This window comes from Silene latifolia, unplaced genomic scaffold, assembly GCF_048544455.1.
Source record: "Silene latifolia isolate original U9 population unplaced genomic scaffold, ASM4854445v1 scaffold_70, whole genome shotgun sequence".
NCBI lineage: Eukaryota > Viridiplantae > Streptophyta > Magnoliopsida > Caryophyllales > Caryophyllaceae > Silene > Silene latifolia.
The window spans coordinates 1324182-1340370 of NW_027413609.1; the positions used below are offsets into that span (position 1 = coordinate 1324182).

The 16189-nt window shown below is 39.9% G+C and overlaps 1 non-coding gene across 1 annotated transcript; it reads left to right on the forward strand.

Moving 5' to 3' along the window:
- The first annotated feature begins 11326 nt into the window (after positions 1-11326).
- LOC141640080 (small nucleolar RNA R71) lies at positions 11327-11433 on the forward strand. The gene has a single exon (XR_012542826.1). It is a non-coding gene; the product is annotated as a small nucleolar RNA R71 (small nucleolar RNA).
- Positions 11434-16189: the final 4756 nt, after the last annotated feature.

Below are 16189 nucleotides of genomic sequence, written 5' to 3' on the forward strand. Positions count from 1 at the left end.
GTTCATCTTAATATTGGTATAATCTCTTTACTCTTTATTGTTTATTTCTTCACTCTTTTATCATGTTTATGCTTGTTAAGATGATTGACACCATTGATAACATGTCTTCCATGATAATGAGTGAGTAGTCTCCTAATTAGGGATTAGTGGGGGATTATGGGAGTTAATCATGGGAAAGATTTATGCTTAATGAGTTCATATGAATGCTTGCTTATTGTTTTCCAACTTATGGACATGTCATGTTTTATGAAATGCTTGATTGACAACCTAGCATGTTTTTCTTATCCTTTCAACAAGACTTGTAAGACATAAACCAACTCAAGGCTTGTTAGACCATGCATATTGTTGATTAGGAAGAATTCAGTCGATTGTAGGTGTTCTATAGTCTTGACTGACTCGGCTTCTTGACCCAAACCTTCCTAGGACTCGTTTATGTTATCTCACTATGAATAGGGAAAACCAAGTCGACTTGTAGGTGTTGTAAAGTCTTGACCGACTCGGCTCTGAGACCTAAGTTTACCCTAGAAATTGTAAGAGATACACTAAATTGATTCCAACAATAATAATTGCTTGCATCTATTTGATTCATTTATGCTATCTCACCATGAATCCCCTATGATACCATGATTCCCTAGTATTGTTTATCATTTGTTTACTCCCTTTTTTCTATTTACTTGTCTTGTTTACATTTCCTTGTTATAACTTAGAACACAACACCAACCCCAACAATCGTGACACTAGCATATATTAAGATAGATAGACTTAGAACCCAACGCACACCGTCCCGTGGATTGACCTCGACTTAACCACTATCTAGTTATTTGTTGAGATTATAAATAGTGTTTGATGGTTTAACGACAACATCAAAATGGCGCCGTTGCCGGAGACGGTGTTTTGTGATTAAGTTCTTACTTGTTTGTCTATTTTAATTTTGCTTTAACCTTGAGGAACTTGTTCCTCAAGGTTGTTTTTACCGTTTTATTGTAGTTTCCATGTTTGTAGTTGTATCTTTATCTTGGCTATGATGATGACCCAAGACTTGGTACATGGAGTTTTTGGTGGATCTTTTGAGTATGACTATGGGTATGAGGAGTTTGAGGAGAAAGTCAACACAAACCTACCTTACTACTTATACAATGAAAATCCTAACTACTACCCCAACTTTCCCCACCAAAATCCCTACATCCAATATCCACAACAATCACCCACCTAAGACCCACTTTTCATCCAATTCCAAATTCCATAATATAACTACTTTCACACCCACACACAACAAGAAGATGAGCATAACTTTGACATTCAAAATATGGTTCTCCAAATGATGGGAGACCAAAAAAATTTCTTCACACAAATGCTAGAAGTAAGCCAAAATAGAAACAATGTTCTTCAAAGCATTGTTACACATGGTGAGGAGTTGGCAATTCAAATTTCACAAATGAAGGTAACCCGACCAAACACTCCTCACGAATTCTTAAGCATTAACCATGAATGTGAATTTGAGGTAATGACCTTTGGTGAAGAATATGTGAAGTGGAAAGCTAATCTCCTTGAGCTCTTGCGAGTATGAAAGTGTGGTATTTGATGAAGAAGACATGAGATTGAGTGAGCCAAATACTCTTAGCCTTTGCGAGTATGAGGGTGTGACTTTTGATTTGAACCTTGAGACGGTGGAGGAAGCGTTATTGAGAAGAAGTGAAGCCCCTATTTATGATTCATATGAAGAAAGCGACGATGACGCATCTATAGAGGAAGATGATGAGGGAAAGATGGACTCAAATGATGAATGGAGTTATGGGATTAGCTTGCTTGAGGAACCCATCCTTGAGAAGTTTGAAGATTATTTCAATGAAGAGGAAGAATGTCTCTTCCTTATTGAACTTGAAGACCTTCTCACGCCCACTATCGAGCCCATGATAGTTGGAGATGACATTGTCGAGCTTCTCACGAAAGTCAAATTGTCACACAAGAATTACTTGGTGTAGAAGCTCAAGAACAAATCTAAGAGGGAGCCTACTTATGAAAACTTGGCACCCATAATCCCATCTCCCAAGACACCCCATCATCAATGTCATAAAAGTTCATCTTTTATCCTTGAAGGGTTGGTTAGTCCAAGTGTTTTGTTCATCAACTTTGGAAGAAATAGGAGCAATCGGAAAACCTCTATGAAAAGAATCTCAAGTTTGCTAGTTTCATGAGTCGGGAAGGCCATCATGACAAAGCAAAGGAGAAGGGGAAGGAGATCAAAGGGAGGTCCCTCATAGATTGGCCCTACTCTATTTTAAAATGGTTCAAAACTTACTCATGCTTACTTGAGGACCATTCACAAGCATTTGACCAACTATTGAGAGCATTGAGCTCTATGTATAGTGAAGTTCGTCATCTCAACTTAGTTTGGTGGAGTGCTATCTCAAACCACCATTTGTAATATATTCTTTCCAATGTCCACATTGTATCATAATAGTTGCATTGTACATATATCGTTTAGTCTTTACTTGAGAGATGTGAGGGAGAGTTCTTATCTACTCTTTGAGCCATTTTTCAGGGAAAGAAAAGATAAGAAGGGATCACAAAAGGGTGCAAAGTAATGGCTTGACTCAAAGCCTTCAAAATCCACAAATATAGGCCAGGATATCCGTTCCCAAAGCAAGACGCTCGACCCGTACCTGGAAGAAATGAAGAAAAGCTTGTTGGACTAAAATCCGCACAACTTATGCCCAAGACGCCCGGACAGTCACCAGGACGCTCGAGCTGAGCTCCAACTCAAGGCAAGAAATTCACTGGATGGGATTCTGCGCGGTTTTTCATCAGGACGCCCGACCCAAACAACGGGTCACTCGGACTGGTCGGACTATTTCGGAGCTATATTCTATTTTTTGAAACAATTGTCGTTGGAAGCACCTAGACCAAAACACAATTTATAACTTCACAAACAACTCTACAATTAGTAAAGAGGCAAGTAAAGGTCGGATCCCAAGGGACGGGAATTGAAATGAGATTTCTATTGCAACTAGTGGTGTCTTAGGGGTGTCACAATTTGGGTTGATGTAGAAGGTCACTAAACTAAATAGCAATGAAAGTAAATAAGCAAGATGAATTGAAAGGGTTGTAAACAATTGATAAAAAGCACTAGGGTGTCATGGGGTCATAGGGGATTCATGGGAATTGATCATACAAACATGTTCTCAAATTATAAGCAAGCAATTATTATTGTGATGGATTGAGTTGGGTTATATCTTACAATCCTAGGAAAGTTTGGGACCCGGAGCCGAATCGATTAGATTGTACAACACCTACAAGTCGACTTAGTCTTCCCTACTCAACAACATGCATGGTCTAATGAGACTCAAGTTGGTTTATGTCTTACAAGTCTCATTGAAAAGATAGGTGATGGGTAAAAAATGCAAGGATTCATAGGCTCACATTTCATCAAACATAACATGTGCATGAGTTGAGATCAAAACAAGCAAGCAAATAAACCATGAAAGCATATTAATTTAAGCATGAATCATTCCCCATGTTGGTTTTCCCTAATTACACATTAACCCTAGCTACGGAACTACTCACTCATTATCATGTTGAACATGCTAGCAAGGTTGTCAATCATACCAACAAAGTGAAACATGATGAACAAATGAAAGTAATTAGCAATAATTAAAAGGGGATTAAGAGAATTATACCTACTAATGATTCCAATAATAAAGCAAAGAATAATAGAAGTACTTGATGCTTGATTGAGAGGTTGTCAATCTCCCAATAATAACCCAAATAATCTTCAATTACCCAAAATAAAGGATGAACAAAAGTGAGATTAAGGAAATAAAACTTGTATTAAAAGTTGATTAATTGTTGATTACAAAACTAAAGAGAGATTTGATTGATATTAACTACTCTAGGAATTGATAAGAAGAACATGCTCTTCTAATTAGACTAATGGGGTATTTATAGTGGAAAGTAGGTGGATGCATTAGGGTTAACTAAGGGCTTAAATGACGATTAAGTTCCTACTTAGGGAAACGCCGGTATTTTCTGAAGGAAGGGCATCTTTCTTGAAGCTTAAATAAATGGATTTGCGCTGTCTTGGAATCCGTGCGTCTTAGGCACGGGACGGCCGGATTCAGAAGTCTCTGCCCGGGCGTCTTTGGAAGAAGTCGGGCGTCTTCTGGGTGCTGATGCCCGGGCTTCTTTGGTAGAAGACGCACGGATTGTGGTCCTGGGGGACGGGCGTCTTCAGGGGAAGACGGGCGGATTGCTGCTCAGCGCTGTTTCTTTTTCTTTTCTTCCCTTTTCTTCATAAAATCCTTGGGGATTTCCTTGGGGATGCAAGGATCTTTCCTCATCATTGCCCAACTACTATAATATGTACAAAGGCCTTCTAATCTTGTCTCTCCTTGATGCTTGGTCATTGGATTCAATCAATTTAGTCTCATTTTGCCATGAAAATGCAAGGTTTGCACTCCTTTCCTACCAAGGACACAAAACTCAAAGAATATGTAAAACAAAGAACTAAAGACAATAAATGACCCAAATAGGCACTAAAAAGCATGGGAACAAGGCTAATTCGGGGACTAAATGTGCGCTAATTATGGTCACATCAAATATCCCCAAACCGAACCTTTGATCGTCCCGAGTAAAGAGGTGACAAAGACTAGGACCATTATTTAAACTAACCTAATAGCATAGCCGATATGAGACAATTAGCGGGTCTCACTCCGCCCCTTAAACTCACAACAAGACAACCATGAGGTAGGATGCCTTCTTGCAAGGCAAGGTGGGTCTTGCCAGAATGGCGACACATCCAAACATTAAACACACAAAATCAAATAATGGATGCATCTGCAAAAGGAATAGCCACTTCCTCATCAAGTGGCGGAGGCAACTAAAAGAGAACAAATTTAAGAGCATATATTCCGTCACAAATACTAGTTCAACAAATTACTAAGGCTAAGAGGATGGCACTAAATCACCTCCAAATGGGGTTAAACTAGGCTAATTTTGGCCTCAATTTCCAAATACTTTCGTCAAGAGCGATCGGATGGTTATGGAATGATGATCCCTATGATGCTAGTAGCATATGACATGACATGTCTCGAGTTCTCTACAAAATTAAAGATCATGGATCGTCCCAAGCTCGACAAAGTGGCTTGACAAAAAGGCTTTTTGGGAATGAAATGCTCAAATCTTTATAAACAAGGGTGGATATGACTAGTATTCAAAATTTGACCTCATTTAACTTTCACATTTCAAAAATTAGAGATGGGGTTTCTCCCTTCGGTGCTAATGTCCTTTGCTTTCGCCAATCGCTTATTAGGCAACCGGTTAACCTCTAGACAATAGCTTTTCGGGGTGATAGTCACTCTGTCTCTGGGCGGTTGAATTCAAAACCGTGTGGGGGCCCAATTCAATAGATCCCTCTCGAAAGCACATCGAAGTGGTACGCCTCCATCAAAACAACTAAAATTCTCAATATTTCAACATTTCATAACATTTGAGGTTTCCTTGGCAATAAAACGTTTCCACATACAAAATATTTGAAATGAGCACTTCAAACTTATTGATAAAAAGTATTTTTGGGTTGCCGTACCACAAGGTCAATCAAGGTCACCTAGACATGTTAACCAAGTCCACATCGCATCACGGGGTTGGATAGGTGACTCACATGCAAACCCTTGACTAGGCTTCGGGTCATGGGTCAAAAGACACTAGTATGACACTATCTAGGGTGTTTTACAACCATTCTAGTAGGCAAAGTCTTAAGTTGAAAAAGTATTTGTAATGGCTTAGTTGCTCTTGTCAAAGTTCTCAATTAGGCACTTTTCAAAATATTTCATCTAAATGCAACTAAATGCCATGATGCAACTATTATATACATCCTAATGCAAGTGATTCTACCAACTAATATGACATATAAACTAAATGCAAGTCCTAAGTTCACATTGTTATACCGCATCAATCAAAATAAAGCCACATAGTCATTAACATAAAGAGGAAAAAGGAGATTGGAAAGATCATACCATGCGGTCTTCAATATCCTCATGTCTCGGATGTGGCGTAGTCGATCAATGTGAACAAGGATAGAACAAACACAATATATACAATAATATATACTTGACTACACTACAAAGGAAAATAACATGTTTTTGGTTTTTCAATTTTTAAATTTTTATGGTTTTTTCGAAATTTTTCAATTTTTTTGGTTTTTTTGAATAAAAGTTAAGTTAGAATTCCCCATCCCCACACTAATATGGGCATTGTCCTCAATGGCCAAAATGATGGGAAATTATGCAAATATGATGCATGATTTCTACACTAAATGCAAGCTACACTAATCTATACTACATGATGCATGGTTTTTGTTTATGACGGAGAGGATAATTTAGATTACCCCCCCGTTGTGTATGTATGTACTTCCCCAAACCAAGTTAGACATTATTGCTAATGTCCTAAGGTTGGGTGTAGTTCATGCACACACTATGCAATGCATGAAACTAAACTTGTCATTTTTTATTTTTAAAAGTGGGAACAATAAAATGAGAACACCTCAATGGAGCCGAGGTGTTAGTCCTCTATGGTGCTAGGACTACTCCAACAATGATCAAGATTAATAAAATACAACAAAGAGAGAAGTAGACAAACCTCAAGAGGGTAGGAGCCTCCATAGTTTGCTAATCTTCCATCATATCATCACTATCATCTTTTTCCTCACTAGAAGTGGAATCATCACCATTTCCCTCTTCAATTTCTTGTTCACCTTGCTCATCATCCTCTTCTCCTTCTTCACTAGCTTCTTCATCAATGTTATCATCAACAACCGCATCAACCGCATCACCAACAACCTCATCATCACCCGGAATACCCCTAGATGCACTCGGAAAGAAGACCTCCCTATCCGCCCAACTAGGCAAAGGACATGAAGGGTCAAGTAGTCCTTGCCTAGCTAAGTGAAGGAGGGGTGGATATTGGGCTAAGTAAGCATCTTCCCGGTCCTTGAAGGCTTGCTTGTGCATCTCTTGCATAAGAAGAGTCACATAATCTTTGCTTGCTACAACACCTTCGGGCTTGAACTCTTGGTACTTGAGAGGATAGGGTGGCGTGACAATGGAAGAGGAGGGTAGTTCAATTTCACCCTTTTGTTGTTTGATGATGTACTCGGCCTCCTTTGAAAGGGGAAGGAGATAGTTGGTCCGGTGGACACTTAAATGACAAATCTTCGAAGGCAAAGTAAAAGATCTAGCCTCACTAGTGAGCCACCCATACTTGGTGTCAAGAGGGTTATGAGAGACCCATTTGTACTTGTTTATCATAGTATCAATATCAATGAGATGACCACCCTTCTTTGGCTCATACTTGCTATCCTTGTTGAAGTTAGGATCAAAGTATTTAGCCAAAAGAGTGACTAGACCTCCATTCATAATGACGGTAGTGCCTTGCTTCCCACAATCAACATTTAGCCATCTATCCACCAAAAGTCTTAGAGAGTTGAAAGGCTTGGTGAATTCCCTTCCAATGTTCAAGGCCGGCTCAAGAAGAACAAAATCGAGTTTGGTGAAATGGTTGGTGTCTTTTCTTGCAATGATGGTGTTCCCTACAACCTTGTGTCACACTCTAATGCCCGGATGGTGGACTAATAGAGCGCGACTAGCATGAAAGCTCTCAAATTTCCTTCCGGAAATCGCCTCCCAAAGAGGGTCGGGGTCGTATTTGCCAACATTCTTGAAATAACTCGGTGAATCACTAAGACCCAAAGCTTTAACCATTTCCTCAAAGGAGATGTGCCTACTAACATTAGCTAGGCGAAACTCGATGGTTTCCATAGTCTCAACCTTGTTAACTTTCAAAGAACTCAAAAATTCTAAGGTAAGGGAGGGGTATGTCAATTCTTTTGTTGTAAACAATTTCTCCAACCCCATGGCTTTAAAGAAGGCTCTAGTTTGCTCAAGGACACCCAACTTATCTAAGGCATCTTCACAAATAAACTTGGTGGATAGAAATGATTTACTAGAAAACTTGGCAAAAGTGTCCCTATGGGATTTGGAAATGAAAATTACCTCCGGATAGTTCGAAAGTTGAGCAATTTCCGGAGTAGCAGATGTTGTTGCTTCCATGGGAGGTTGTTGTTGTTGCACCTCCAAGTTTGGGCTAGCTACCACCATAGCCAATGCTTTCTTTGCTTGAAGACTCTTTTGTCTTGATGAGAGTGCCTTTGCCTTTGCCTTTGTTGCTTTTGTTGCTCCCTTTGTCTTTGCCATTGATGAATAAACCAAGAAAAGAACAAAAATCATCAATTTCTAGTGTACCCAAATCGATTTAAAGATGAAAGGCTTTGCCTTTATGAATTCAAAAATTGACTCAAAGGTTGAAGATTTTGTGCTTTGTTTTGATTGTTGTTGAAAGAGGAGTGATTAATTTGTTGTTAAAAGGATGTTTTGATTTGATTTTGGTGAGTCTTGTTGAGGAATCTTGTTTTTGTAATGGAGAGGATGAGGGTTTTGGAGTTACGGGGTTTATGGGTAGTGTTTTGAATGAAGGAATGAGGAAATGAATGTGGGATGGGGTTTATAATAAACCCGGAAAATTTGAAATGCAGGGGGGAGACGGGCGGATTTCCTTCGAGACGCTCGGATTCTGCCTGTTCTGGGTTGGGAAATTCTCGCCTAAAGACGGGCGGATTGCAGCAAAGACGGGCGGATTTGAAAACACGGGACGGGCGTCTTTCAGAGAAGACGGGCGGATTCCTTTCCAGGGATTTTTCTTGTTTTCCTCAGCCAAAAAGACGGGCGTCTTCCCTTCAGGACGGGCGTCTTTATGAAGACGGGCGGATTCTATTGCAGGACGCCCGGATTCGTTAACAGTCAAAAAAATTTCAAAAATTCAGCTCAGAAGGACGGGCGTCTTCTGCCCAATATGCCCGGATTGTCTGAAGACGGGCGGATTCTCTTAAAACCGCTCGGGTTCTACCCCTTTTACCCGGATTCAATTCCATCCGTGTACCTTGCATATCCCTTGTCATTTTTCATTCTTCAAAATCTCGTGTTCTTCATTGTGGGGGCACTACTAAGGCATGAATAGCCTAGGCAATTGCTATCCCCACACTAAGCTAAAGCACTACACATTAATTGAAATTATTAGTCCCTCCCTCACTTCTCTCAAACATGATAATTATCTTGATCAAAGTATAAAAAAATCCAAAATTGACAAAAAATGCAAATTAAGAATTAAAATGCGAGTTAGAGTGTTAGAAATATTTACAAATGGTGGTTTAGGGAGGACTCCACCAAACTCTCATTCTTGATGAGAAGTCAAGGGGGCATGTCCAAGGTGTTGTTGATGTTGCTCAACACCTTGAAAATGTAATCAAAAGCTTGTTCATTGTTGTGATAAATTTCTTCAATAGATATTTGCCCTTGTTGTTGGTCTTGATCGATAGCATTACCAATTTAGGGATTGAAAATCCCTTCAAACTCATCGTCCCTAAGACCACAAACTTCATCCACTTGATCACTAAAGATCTCTTGAGTTGATAGAGACAACTCTCCCATTATCTTGTTTTGGCCAATGAGGCCATCTTCTTCATTGCTTTACTTTGGTGAGCTTTGCAAGCTCTCTTTGTTATAATTCACTTGCTCTTTGAATGGAGCATCTTCAATTTTCTTCTTCCATTGGAGTTCTGACTTCTTCCTATCATCCTTCCGGCTATAATGATCGATCATGAAACATGGTTCATGTAAACGGGGAGCTCTCATAGTCTTGTCAAGATTGAAAGTTATACTCTCATCTCACACTTCTAGAGTGAGCTCTCCATGTTTCACATCAATCACCGCACCCGCGATGTGTAAGAAAGGTCTTCCTAGAATGATTGGAATGTTGGAATCTTCTTCCATATCAACAATGACAAAGTCCACCGGGATGAAAAATTTCCAAATTCGTACGGGAACAACTTCCCATATCCCTAATGGTGTCTTCGTCGATCTATCGGCCATTTGGAGTGTGATATTGGTGCATTTAAGCTCTCCCATCCCCAACCTTTTACTCACCGAGTACGGCATAACACTCACACTAGCCCCTAGATAACATAAGGCTTTGTTGATCGTGGTGTCGCCAATGGTACACGGTATTGAAAAGCTTCCCGGATCCTTGAGTTTTGGAGGTGAACTTCCTTGAAGTATTGCACTACTCACCTTAGTGAAGGCGATAGTCTCAAGCTTCCGGATCGACTTCTTCTTTGTGAGGATGTCTTTCATGTATTTCGCATAGGCCGGCACGTGATTGATTAATTCCGTGAAAGGAATTGAGACTTCCAAATTCTTCACAATTTCCATAAACTTTCCAAGTTGGTCATCAAATTTGGGCTTGGCTTGACGACTTGGAAAAGGAAGTCTAATCACAATGGGCTCCTTCTCCTTGACCTTGTCTTCATTTTTCTTTGAAATTTCTTCCTTTGATGATTCTCCATCTTTGGAGTTTTGCACAATTTCTTCCTTATCACTAGCTTGGGGGATTACTTTGAGGTGGTAATTGCCCCTTTTGTCTTTGTGAGCTTGAAGATGCTAGTTGAGTTAATTGGGTTTCAAACATTTTGGTGTGAGCTAGGATGTTGTTGATGGTGGTTTCCTTTGCTTGACTATCTTTTTGCATTTGAGTGAAAAACTATTGTTGGTTCTTTTGCATTTGAAGGACCGCTTTTTGAACATCAAAACCTTGGTCATTTTGTTGATTGTATGGATTTTGATTTTGGTAACCTTGGTTTTAGTTGTAAAAGGGTCTTTTATTTTGGTTTCTCATGGGAGGTGGGGTGTATGTTGTTTGAGGGTTTTGAACATTTTGGCTTTTGTATGAGAGATTTGGATGGAATTTGGTGTTTTCATTGTAATAGTTGGAATAAGGGGTACCACTCTTGTATGCTTGGAAAGCATTCACTTGTTCATTTGTTCCCCTACATTCACTTGAGTCATGTCCCAAAGTTCCACAATTCTCACATATCCCACTTGGGATTGATGAGGATGCCGTCATGGCATTAACATGATGCTTTGGTGATTTTGAGGCTTCTTCAAGTCTAGCCATAGCTTTTTCAAACTTCAAATTGATTGTGTCAATGTGAGCACTAAGTTGAGCACCCAATTGAGTAACGGAGTCCACTTCATGCTTTCCTCCTCTAGTAGCCTTGCGAGGTCTACTATATTGTGAGTTATGGACCGCCATTTCCTCAATTTTAGTCCAAGTTTGATTGCCATCAACTTCGGTGAACATTCCATTTGATCCCATGTTGAGAATGTTCCTTGAATCTTCATATAGACCGTTCCAAAATTGTTGTACCAAGAACCACTCGCTAAGTTCATGGTGAGGACATGAGTGACAAATTCCCTTGAATCGCTCCCAAGCTTCATACAAAGATTCTTCATCCCTTTGCTTAAAACCCGTAATTTGAGCTCTTAGCATGTTAGTCTTTTCTGATAGGTAGAATTTTTTGTAGAAAGCTAGAGCCAACTTTTTCCAAGAATCAATTCCAAGAGTGGCCTTATCAAGTCCCTTCAACCATTGTTTCGCGGTGCCAATTAGAGAAAAAGGAAATAAGACCCATCGAATTTGGTCTTGAGTTACACCGGTTTGAGAAATTGCATCACAATAGTCACAAAAGGTCTCCTTATGAGAATGAGGGTCTTCACTAGGCATCCCCCCAAATTGGCTCCTTTCGACTAATTGGATAAATGCGGATTTGGCAATGAAATTTCCGGTTAGATGTTGTGGTGTGGGAGTACCATTGGGTAGGTTCTCCTCGGTGGGTACGGAATGTGACGAAAACTTAGGCATTGTGGGTTGATTTTGTGTTGTATTTTGTGTTGGGTTCTCCTCACCATCTCTTGCAAAAGGGTTGATGAACTCAATAGTTGGTTGAATATCTACAACCTCACTAATACCTCTCAAATTTCTCCTAGCAAGTCTTCTATTGGTTGTCAAAGTTCTTTCAAGTTCACGATCAAAAGGTAACAAATCACCTTGTGACCTTCTAGACATGCAAAATATCAAACAACTCGAAAACAATTAGAACAAACCTTGAGTAGTTTTACTTCCTCAAGGCAAAGAAAGACACAACTAATAACAATATAAGAAAATCTAAATCAAGATAACACCGTCCGAACGGCGCGCCATTTTTGGTCGGACTATTTCGGAGCTATATTCTATTTTTCGGAACAATTGTCGTTGGAAGCACTTAGACCAAAACACAATTTATAACTTCACAAACAACTCTACAATTAGTAAAGAGGCAAGTAAAGGTCGGATCCCAAGGGACGGGAATTGAAATGAGATTTCTATTGCAACTAGTGGTGTCTTAGGGGTGTCACAATTTGGGTTGATGTAGAAGGTCACTAAACTAAATAGCAATGAAAGTAAATAAGCAAGATGAATTGAAAGGGTTGTAAACAATTGATAAAAAGCACTAGGGTGTCATGGGGTCATAGGGGATTCATGGGAATTGATCATACAAACATGTTCTCAAATTATAAGCAAGCAATTATTGTTGTGATGGATTGAGTTGGGTTATATCTTATAATCCTAGGAAAGTTTGGGTCCCGGAGCCGAATCGATTAGATTGTACAACACCTACAAGTCGAATTAGTCTTCCCTACTCAACAACATGCATGGTCTAATGAGACTCGAGTTGGTTTATGTCTTACAAGTCTCATTGAAAAGATAGGTGATGGGTAAAAAATGCAAGGATTCATAGGCTCACATTTCATCAAACATAACATGTGCATGAGTTGAGATCAAAACAAGTAAGCAAATAAACCATGAAAGCATATTAATTTAAGCATGAATCATTCCCCATGTTGGTTTTCCCTAATTACCCATTAACCCTAGCTATGGAACTACTCACTCATTATCATGTTGAACATGCTAGCAAGGTTGTCAATCATACCAACAAAGTGAAACATGATGACCAAATGAAAGTAATTAGCAATAATTAAAAGGGGATTAAGAGAATTATACCTACTAATGATTTCAATAATAAAGCAAAGAATAATAGAAGTACTTGATGCTTGATTGAGAGGTTGTCAATCTCCCAATAATAACCCAAATAATCTTCAATTACCCAAAATAAAGGATGAACAAAAGAGAGATTAAGGAAATAAAACTTGTATTAAAACTTGATTAATTGTTGATTACAAAACTAAAGAGAGATTTGATTGATATTAACTACTCTAAGAATTGATAAGAAGAACATGCTCTTCTAATTAGACTAATGGGGTATTTATAGTGGAAATTAGGTGGATGCATTAGGGTTAACTAAGAGCTTAAATGACGATTAAGTCCCTACTTAGGGAAACGCCGGTATTTTCTGAAGGAAGGGCATCTTTCTTGAAGCTTGAAGAAACGGATTTTGCGCTGTCTTGGAATCCGTGCGTCTTAGGCACGGGACGGCCGGATTCAGGAGTCTCTGCCCGGGCGTCTTCTGGGTGCTGCTGCCCGGGCGTCTTTGGTAGAAGATGCACGGATTGTGGTCCTGGGGGACAGGCTTCTTCAGGGGAAGACGGGCGGATTGCTGCTCAGTCGTGTTTCTTCTTCTTTTCTTCCCTTTTCTTCATAAAATCCTTGGGGATTTCCTTGGGGATGCAAGGATCTTTCCTCATCATTGCCCAACTACTATAATATGTACAAAGGCCTTCTAATCTTGTCTCTCCTTGATGCTTGGTCATTGGATTCAATCAATTTAGTCTCATTTTGCCATGAAAATGCATGGTTTGCACTCCTTTCCTACCAAGGACACAAAACCTCAAAGAATATGCAAAACAAAGAACTAAAGACAATAAATCACCCAAATATGCACTAAAAAGCATGGGAACAAGGCTAATTCGGGGACTAAATGTGCGCGAATTATGGTCACATCACGAACCGACTTCAAGACCCGTGTCAGAACAAAAATTTGCAGGGCTCTTTCACTGGACGCCCGAACCCAACCCTCAGCCCGCTCGTCCTAGCACCGTTTCTTCAATATAAACGCCCCCCACAATCCCTATTCCCTTATCTTATTAACATCACAACCACATCTCATCATCCTCCTTACAATCTCCATCACAAAAACCCCATCACAATCATCAGTCTAAGGTTTTTGAATCAAAATCCCTACCAACCATATCAAGCAAGAATGAATCTAAGGAGCAAGAGCAAGAAAGTCGTCGAGGCCGCACCCAAGAGCCAAAAGAGTGCTAGTTCAACCGCCTCAAGCGAGGCAAGGAGCCAAGAGAATGATTGTAACACCCCAATTTATTCGGGAGCCTTTAGCTAGACATTCCCAAGTAAATGAGAGCGTTACCATCTCGGTTTCCCGAGGTAGTGAATAACAAAGTACAACAAACCAAAGTACTTTAAATTAAAACTTTAACGATTACATGTTTATTACAAATTTAATCAACTAAAACTTAATATAAAATATTTACAACTCGCAGCGGAAATAAATAAAGTGATATAAATTGTTCTATGTGATCTAGACTTCAACTATGGTCCAAGTCGAGCTCTCTTCCCAATGCTCCCATGTCAGCTAACTCAAAACCTGCTATTAAAATCTGCTCCCCATTTAACCGGAAATATTAAATGGTTCACCACAGGATGCCATCAATTAAAGCAGGCATCAATTTTATTTTGACACAGAAGCAAACACGTCAACCAATGGTTGAGTAGGAATAAAACTAAACAACAACAATAATAATCCAACCAAAATAAACATCCTTCAAATTCTCATCACTTCATCCGAACAATTCACTTACGTCTCTGGCAGTAGCACAACCCCCTTAACACCGTGCTATGCTCAACTGGCAGTAGTACTTGCGTACCATGCTCACCTGGCAGTAGTAATTACTTACTATGCACAACTATCACTGGCAGTAGTAATTACTTACTATGCTCATCTGGCAGTAACGATTGCTCGCTATGCACAACTGGCAGTAACACACTCCGTATTATGCTCAACTGAATAATCAACTCTCCAACAAACCAATACTCAATGACAATCCCGTCTTACTACTCAACCAACAATTTAACATACTCAAATACTCTATTCTAATAATAAATCATAATTGTTAATCTTAGTCTCATCAACCGTCACATTTAAACATCCATTCACTTAATAATAAAAACCGAGTTGAGTAGGAAATTCCTACCTTGCAAGCAAGCACTCCAATTACGCAATCCAATAATTAAAGCGAACAAATCCGATTATAAACTCTTCACAATTCCGTCACCTATATAATAATAACAATTACAATAATTATAATTACTAACTTTATTTATTTATTTATTCCTTTTATTTACTTATTCAAATAATTATTTATTATATTTATTAAGGGTCACGATATTAAAACCCGACCCAATTACAAACCCGAGTCACCCAAATAAAAACCCGTCTTAAAACTAAATAAGTCAACCCATAACTAATACCCATAAACAAAACTCCACAAACACCCATATAAACCACCCGAAACAATCACCCACAAACACCCTCATTGGCCGTGCCTCACCGTGTCAACCACCCCCATCCACGGTGAGTCCAGACGACCACCCATATCTAGGTCAAGCCCAACCACCAGAACTAAAACCCATGCCCTAACACCCCTTCAAAACACGACATAAGATGACCAACACTAGCAGCAATAACCCTTCCAACACCGTGTATTAACCCCACAACCACGGCCACCACGACAACTCTCACACCCAAAGACCACCACCATTTCCTCCCCTGGTCCACGACGGTTCCAACGATACCCTCCAACCTCACTCACGGTCAGAAACGCGGCTATGGTGCTCGTCTTAAGATGGTCACGCGTAATCCTACCACTTCCCCTGTTTTCGCGTTTTCCGGCCACCACCCGAAAAAACCACCACCTGCCGCCACGCCAACACCAACAACCTGGTCGACTACCTCCTCCCATCACAACCCTACCATGCCCAGGTCAAGACTCGACCATTAGAGGGTTCAATTACTCCCTAAAACCACCCACGACCTAACCCGCAACACCCCTGACCAGCCACCTTTAGCCGCCTGCCACCACCACCCTAGCCTTCCCTAACACCAACAATACACCCATTCCAACCCTTGCAACTCCACGAAACACCTCCCAAAGTTTGGTCTCATTCCGTCAAGGTTTGGGTCAGTTTCTAAGTGTCTTAAGATCGTCTGACATTCAGCTGTATAAGAAAA